Source organism: Sciurus vulgaris (genome assembly GCF_902686455.1).
Source record: "Sciurus vulgaris genome assembly, chromosome: 8".
Lineage (NCBI taxonomy): Eukaryota > Metazoa > Chordata > Mammalia > Rodentia > Sciuridae > Sciurus > Sciurus vulgaris.
Genome location: NC_136468.1, coordinates 84986123 through 84993557, shown reverse-complemented (window position 1 = coordinate 84993557; position 7435 = coordinate 84986123). Strand labels below are relative to the sequence as shown.

The 7435-nt window shown below is 37.7% G+C and overlaps 1 pseudogene across 1 annotated transcript; it reads right to left on the bottom strand.

Annotated features, from left to right (window-relative positions):
* Positions 1-6553: 6553 nt before the first annotated feature.
* On the bottom strand, positions 6554-7230 carry LOC306668079 (large ribosomal subunit protein uL6-like; annotated as a pseudogene). The gene has a single exon. The product of its transcript is annotated as a large ribosomal subunit protein uL6-like (transcript).
* Positions 7231-7435: the final 205 nt, after the last annotated feature.

The window sequence follows — 7435 nt, the reverse complement described above, 5'->3', positions numbered from 1 at the left end:
AGTACCCAAAAATGAAAGAATCTGTTGATTATAGAAATACAAGACTTACATAGAATATCAACAACAGTGAAAACAGAGCTGGGGAGAAAGCCCAGCTGGTAGAGTGCTTGGCTCGCAAGCACAAGGCCCTGAGTTCGATCCCCAGTAAAGACTGGTATTTGTTAACATTTCATGTTATGGAGAATAAAGGAATAGAGAGGGATACAAGGGGGTTTTTTTGTTTGTTTTTTTACAGGGGGAGTTCTACCCCTGATCTACATCCCCAGCCCTTTTTTTTGTTTTTCTTCCACATTTACCTTTTTTCTTTTTATTTTGAGATGGTCTTGCTAGGTTGCCCAGACTGGCCTTGAGTTTAGAATCCTGCCTTTACTGAGTTAGGGATGCAAGTTAAATAAGTGTAGTGTAGTTTTAGACTGGGCATGGTGGCACACACCTGTAATCTTACCAGTTCGAGAAGCTGGGGTAGGAGGATCCTGAGTTCAAAGCCAGCCTCTGCAATTTAGTGAGGCCTTAAGCAACTCAGTGAGACCCTGTCTCTAAAATAGAAAATGAGCTGGGGCTGTGACTCAGTTAAGGTAGTAGCATACCTGGAATGTTGGAGAAGAAAGGACAGAGGGCTGGTGCTGCTGGAGAGAGGAAGAGGAATGGGTTTTTTTTGTTTGTTTGTTTGTTTTTTCCTCAAGAATGCAGAGCTAATATTTAGAGCTAAGTAGTAGTTTGTCTCTACCTGGGATTTGACCAAGAGGCACTGAACCACTGTGTCCCCAGCCCATTTGAGACAGGGTCTTGCTAAATTGCTTAGGGCCTTGCCGAATTGCTGAAGCTGGCTTTGAACTTGTGATCCTCTTGCTTCAGTTTCCCAAGCTGCCGGGATTACAGGAGTGTACCACGGCACCCGCTTTTTAGAAAGTGGGAACTGACTGGGCATGGTGGCACATGCCTGTAATCCCAGCAATGGGGAAGCTAAGGCAAGAGAGTCACAAATTCTAGGCCAGCCTAGAAGCTGAGACAGGACCATTGCAAGTTCAAGACCAACCTCAGCAAATAAGGAAGACCCTAAGCAACCTAACATGGACAAAAAGAAAAAGGATTGGGAATATAATTCAGTGTAAAGCACCCCTGGTTTCAATCAATCTCTGGTTCAAAAACCAAAAATGCTGTTAGTAGTAGTAGGTGCATATATATGTACATTTGTAGAATATATTGTGGAATTTGGTGGGGGGAGGGATTGGTACCAAGGATTGAATTTAGGGACCACTCAACCACTGAGCCACATCCCCAGCCCTATTTTGTATTTCATTTAGAGACAGGTTGCCAAGTGCCTCACCCATTGCTGAGGCTAGCTTTGAACTTGTGATCCTCCTGCCTCAGCCTCCCAAGCCTCTGGAATTACAGGCATGCACCACCTTGCCCGGATAGATATTAGGTTTAAAGACTAGATATATTAGGTTTATGACTACTTGATATATAGAAACAAGGTAATTCTGTACCTTAACTATTTGTTACTGTAGTATTAAAACTTGCTGGAGAGCGAGAAAGACTTGTTTCATTTAGTTCTCTTAACAACTTTGAACAGCAGTTTTTACCTAATCCTTATTTGAGTCATGGAGTCCTTAAAAATCTGGAAAAGCTGCAATCTATTTTCCAGGAGAAAGTACACATGTTAAACAATTTTTTGTATATGAGTCATTTGGATTTTAAATTTTCTTGTGCAGAGAATAAGATCCATAAAAATATACACCAACTAATAATGGTTATGCTACCAGCATGGCACACGCCTGTAATTGCAGCAGCTTGGAAGGCTAAGGCAGGAGGGTAGCGAGTTCAAAACCAGCCTCTGCAAAAGTGAGGAACTAAACAACTCAGACCCTGTTTCTAAATACAAACAGGGCTGAGGATGTGGTTGAGTGCTGCTGAGTTCAGTCCCGGGTACCAAAAAAAAAAAAAAAAAAAAGCAAACAAACTCCTATAATGTAAATAATAGACCCAGTGGATTCTAGAAAAGTTATTTATTTTGTACAGGGTACTGAACCAGTGAGGGTGGGGGGTGCTTTACCGCTGAGCTACAGCCCTTGTTCTTTTTGAGACAGGGTCTCACTGAGTTGCTGAGACTGGCTATAGATTTGAAATCCTGCTTCTGTCACTGGTACTACAGATAAACCACCACACCTGGCAACAACTTATGAAGTATTATGCACAAATACATTTTCCTTTGTTGTGGCAATTAAAAGTAATTAAAAGTAAAGCATTGTAGTATGAAATAAAGTTTAATTTGACATGCTGACCTCTGATATCAAACATTGCTTTGGGTTAATTTTTAGTGTATGAATTTGTTTTTTCTTACCCAACTGGTTTGAAATTAAATGGTCAAAATTGGTGCATTTTTCTAAATTTTGAATTCAGATATGGACATTAAAAGGTCCATGAAAGATGATTCCATCAATTGGAGTAATTAATATGGACAGAAAAGAAGGGTCTAAATAGCTTCCAAAAATTGCATACAACACAAAAGGAATTAAAGACTGCCAGTTTATATTAAAGAGATGGAAGCTATTTTTTTTTTTAAACAACAGATGAAGTTAACTTAAAAAGACACATATAACTTAAATATTCTGAGTACCACAGAATGATTTCAAAAGGATTTAAGGTAATTGCAAAACATGACTACACAGTAAATACTACTCAGGAAACAAGGAAAATAGATGACTGGTTAGTACAAAGCTTTATAAGTACCCACAGGTGATGTGTAGCCCAAGTACACAACTCTCTTATGGTCTAACCTAGGAATAAGCAAGCATTCATGTATGCGGTATTCACAATAAACTAATATTGCTGCTTTATGCATAAATTTGAGAAGAAATTCCTTTGATTCGGGGAGAGTAGTATATGTTACCTATTAAATGGCAACATGGTAAATTGACATACCTTTGTGAAAATGATCCGAGAGGGCCTGAGTAGACCTATCCTAGGATAGGTCTTCTACACAGATAGAAGCCACCAGGTTGAGAATAGAGACAATATGGCTACAATTTGGAAAAAATTTACAGTATGAATACAAGGGGAAATGGGAAGTTAGTGTTTAAAGGATATAGAATTTCAGTTGGAGATGATAAAGTGCTAGAGATTGATGGTGGTGATGATTGTGCAATAATATGAATATACTTAATTCCATAGAACTATATTACAAATGATTTCAATGGTATATTGTATCATGATATCTTAAATATATGTAGCCCAAAAATAAAACATCAACACATAACTAGTTTGGTACCATGTAACTATTTCTCTGATGTATTCTGCAATGTGGAAGCTGGAAAATGAATACTCAACCATGTAACTTGCTTGCCTTGTGACTTCAGTCTGTGAGGTCTAGTAGAGTGCCTGACACAGAGTAGGTAATTGTATAAATTAGTAAATGAATAAGGATACTACCATGGGGAAATGATTAATAGGACCCACTCACACACACATTCCCAGTGAGGAAGTTCCAGCCTATTAAAGTAACCAGGTAAGCTGAGTATAAAGTGAGTATGACAAAAGGAACCTATTCTGAAAATATATTCAATCTTGACCCTAAGAAAGGGCTAAGGATCATTTTCAATAATCTGATAATTAAGGGAAGAGAGCAATTTAACATAATTGTAAAAGTTAAGTTTTTAAATCATTGAATATTTCATTTATATGGAGAACTGGGATCCCTTATGTCAGGTAAGTGAAGCATTCTCTGTTTTTCACAAGAGAATTTTGTGCAGAGAGGTCACAATGGAAAAATGTTCTTTCTCTGAAATCTAAAAAGGAACATGAATTTATTTTCAAGTACTGGATAACTTAATTACCAATATATTAAAATTCATTATTTTTCACTACTAACAAATTTAGCATTTTAATAACAAAGATACCTTTGTGAAGGTATATTTGTAATTAATAAAATTTTTAATTATGGTGTATATGCTCTGGTTTCTCTGAATTTATTCAAAGTCAATCCTCTTCCCCCACCCTATTTTGTTTTTTAGTTGTTTTTCTTTTTGGTGCTGAGGATAGAACCCAGGGCTTGACAATTCTAGCATTCAGCTATATCTCCAACCCCTAAATGTTTGTTTTTTCTGGAAACAGTGTCTTGTTATGTTACACTGTCTTTGAACTTATGGGCTGAAGTGGTAAATACTATTTTTTAATACAATAAATTTTAAAAATGCAAGACTAAAAACGTTTTTTGACTTGTAAACATGGATCCCAAATCCATTTGGGAGAGGGATACTGGGGCTTGAACTCAGGAACATTTTACCACTGAGCTACATTCCTAACCCTTTTTTATTTTGAGAAGGGGTCTCAATTGCTGAGGCTAGCATCAAATTTGTGATCTTCCTGCCTCAAGTGGGTAGCCAAGATTACATAGCCACCACACTCAGCTTATGTGTACATTTGATGAGTTCCAGTGAGAATGCTGTTTATCACGGTGTGTAACCTAACCTTCAAAAAAGTTTCAGACTAGGGAGGGGGGCAAGTATGGAGGAAGGAACTACTGTATAGAGGGTAAAGAGGGGTGGGAGGGGTGGGGGAAGGGAAAAAAACAACAATGAATCAAACAACATTACTCTGTAAATTTATGATTACACAAATGGAATGCCTCTACGCCATGTACAAACAGAAACAACATGTATCCCATTTGTTTACAATAAAAAAAATAATAAAAAAAAGTTTCAGACTTAGAAAACTATCTTGGTCACATTTGGCATATTCACTTAGGAAAATATAGGAGGCCAGAGCCAGGTATTCCCCACAGCAATATAACAGATATAGAGGAGACCCATAGGAACAAGGACAGGAGTCCCCTGATTTTAAAAGTGTTAGGCCCTATACCAATAGGCCTATCTTCCAAAGTTCTGGGAAGACATACCTAATTATTTGACTACATTTGGAAGCTTCAAAATACGATGTCTCCTTCAAATATTTCCAGTTTCTCCTAGTTAAGATGCAATTTACCAATTTTTTTTTTTTTTGAGGGGTTGGGTACCTGGATTGAACTTGGGAACACTCAACCACTGAGCCACATCAGCAGCCCGATTTTGTGTTTTATTTAGAGCCAGAATCTCAATGAGTTGCTTAGTGCCTTGCTTTTGCTGAGGCTGGCTTTGAACTTGCAATCTTCCTGCATCAGCCTCCCAAGCTGCTGGGATTATAGGTGTGCACCACTGCCCAGTTTACCAAATATTTTTTGTTATCCTAAGCAGTGTTGTAACAGTTGACATCATCAGGGTGCCAGAGAACTAGCTAGAAATTTGGTGAAATGCCAAATTCTCATGCAGAAGGGGAAAGGTCTTGTTAACTGTTATGCTAATCCTTACAAAAGTGGATTTTAACATGAATTGGATGAAATTGTTCCAAAGATTACATGGAAGAATGTATGTAGGAATTAATAAGGAAGCACATCTATAGGAATAAGAAATGTAAGAGGAATAGGATAGAGTAGAATTAACAAGTGTCTATGAAAATTTAAATAATAAAGATGGCAATAATCCTATCAACAAATGGGCTAAGGATATGAACAGATGCTTCACAGAAGAGCTACAAGCAATCAACAAACATGAAAAAATGTTCACCATCTTTAGTAATAAGAGAAATGCAAATCAAAACTACACTAAGATTCCATCTCACCCCAATTAGAATGGCGATTATGAAGAATACAAGCAACAATAGGTGTTGGAGAGGATGTGGGGAAAAAGGTCCACTCATACATTGCTGGTGGGGATGCAAATTAGTGCAGCCACTCTGGAAAGCAGTGTGGAGATTCCTTAGAAAACTTGGAATGGACCCACCATTTGACCCAGCTATCCCACTCCTTGGCCTATACCCAAAGGACTTAACATCAGCATACTACAGAGATACAGCCACATCAATGTTCATAGCTGCTCAATTCATCATAGCCAGACTGTGGAACCAACCTAGATGTCCTTCAGTTGATGAATGGATAAAGAAACTGTGGCATATATATACAATGGAATGTTACTCCACCATAAAGAGTGATAAAATTATGGCATTTGCAGGCAAATGGATGAAATTGGAGAATATGTGAAGTGAGATAACCCAATCTCAAAAAACCGAAGGACGAATGATCTCACTTATAAGCAGGTGATGACACATAATGGGGGATGGAAAGGGGGCAAGAATGAAGGAAGGAAGGACTGTATAGAGGGAAAAGAGGGGTGGGAGGGGTGGGGGGGAAGGAAATAACAATGAATCAAACATCATTACCCTATGTAAATGTATGATTACACAAATGGTATGCTGTTACTCCATGTACAAACAGAAACAACATGTATCCCATTTGTTTACAATAAAAATAAAAAAAGATGGCATTTTGTTTTGGTGGGAAAAGGACAAACCAATAAAATATATTTGTACAACTGATTTATAGCCAATACAATAGAACAATAAAAATTACAAATGGATTAAATACCTAAGTGTAAAAATACCTATAAGTCATCATTTTGCAACACTGAGAGTTAATTAAGGTAAGAATGATGGGTCGGTACAAAACTATAGGTTATTTTTTTTCCTTTGAAAGAACACAAGTTTATTCAACCTGTTGGAAAGAATTAAGTCCAAAGTCAACAGAGATCTTTTATTGCATCACTGAAATGTCAAATTGACTCTCCAGGACTGTGTTTCTGTGACTGAATAACTCTTAGATCTTATTCATCAGCCTGCTGAACTGTTCCTTTTTCAGAAACATAAATACCATCCAAAAATTTTCTGAAATCCTTGTTTTTCACTGTTGTGGCTTGCTGAATTAAAGAAGCTGAATTTGAAACAAGTTCAATATCATTTCCTTCAAGACCTAATTCTGTGGATATATTTCTCACCCAAGAAATCTTGGATTTCAACAAAAGACCCATTCTCCTGAATAACAACGTTGTGGGGAAGTGAGCGTACACAAACCTCATCTTGTAACGAAAACCCAGGGTAACACCCTTGATCATGGTCTGTACATGAATACAGATCGTGTGAACAGTGGCCAATTTCTTCCTATTTCCCCACTATCTGTCAACCCATAGCCTCTTCTTTTCCTTTCCAAGGAGGCTGAGTTCTACATCGATATGATTGAAATCCCTCCAGAGGGTTCCTCTTGGGCCCTTCACAATAACTGTGCGTCCCTTCAGAGTAATGTGGACAGTTTCTGGTAATGTCGACAGTCTGACCACTGAGAAAGGTCTTCATTCTCGAAGTAGATGCGGCCAAAACTATAGGTTATTTTAAAAAATATATATATTTTATTAGTTGTTGATGAACCTTTTTATATTTATTTGTATGTGATACTGAGAACAGAACCCAGTGTTTCACACATGCTAGGGAAGTGATCCACCACTGAGCCACAATCCCAGTCCCACAAAACTATAAAGTTTCAGAATAACAAGACAGACTAAAAATCTCTCTT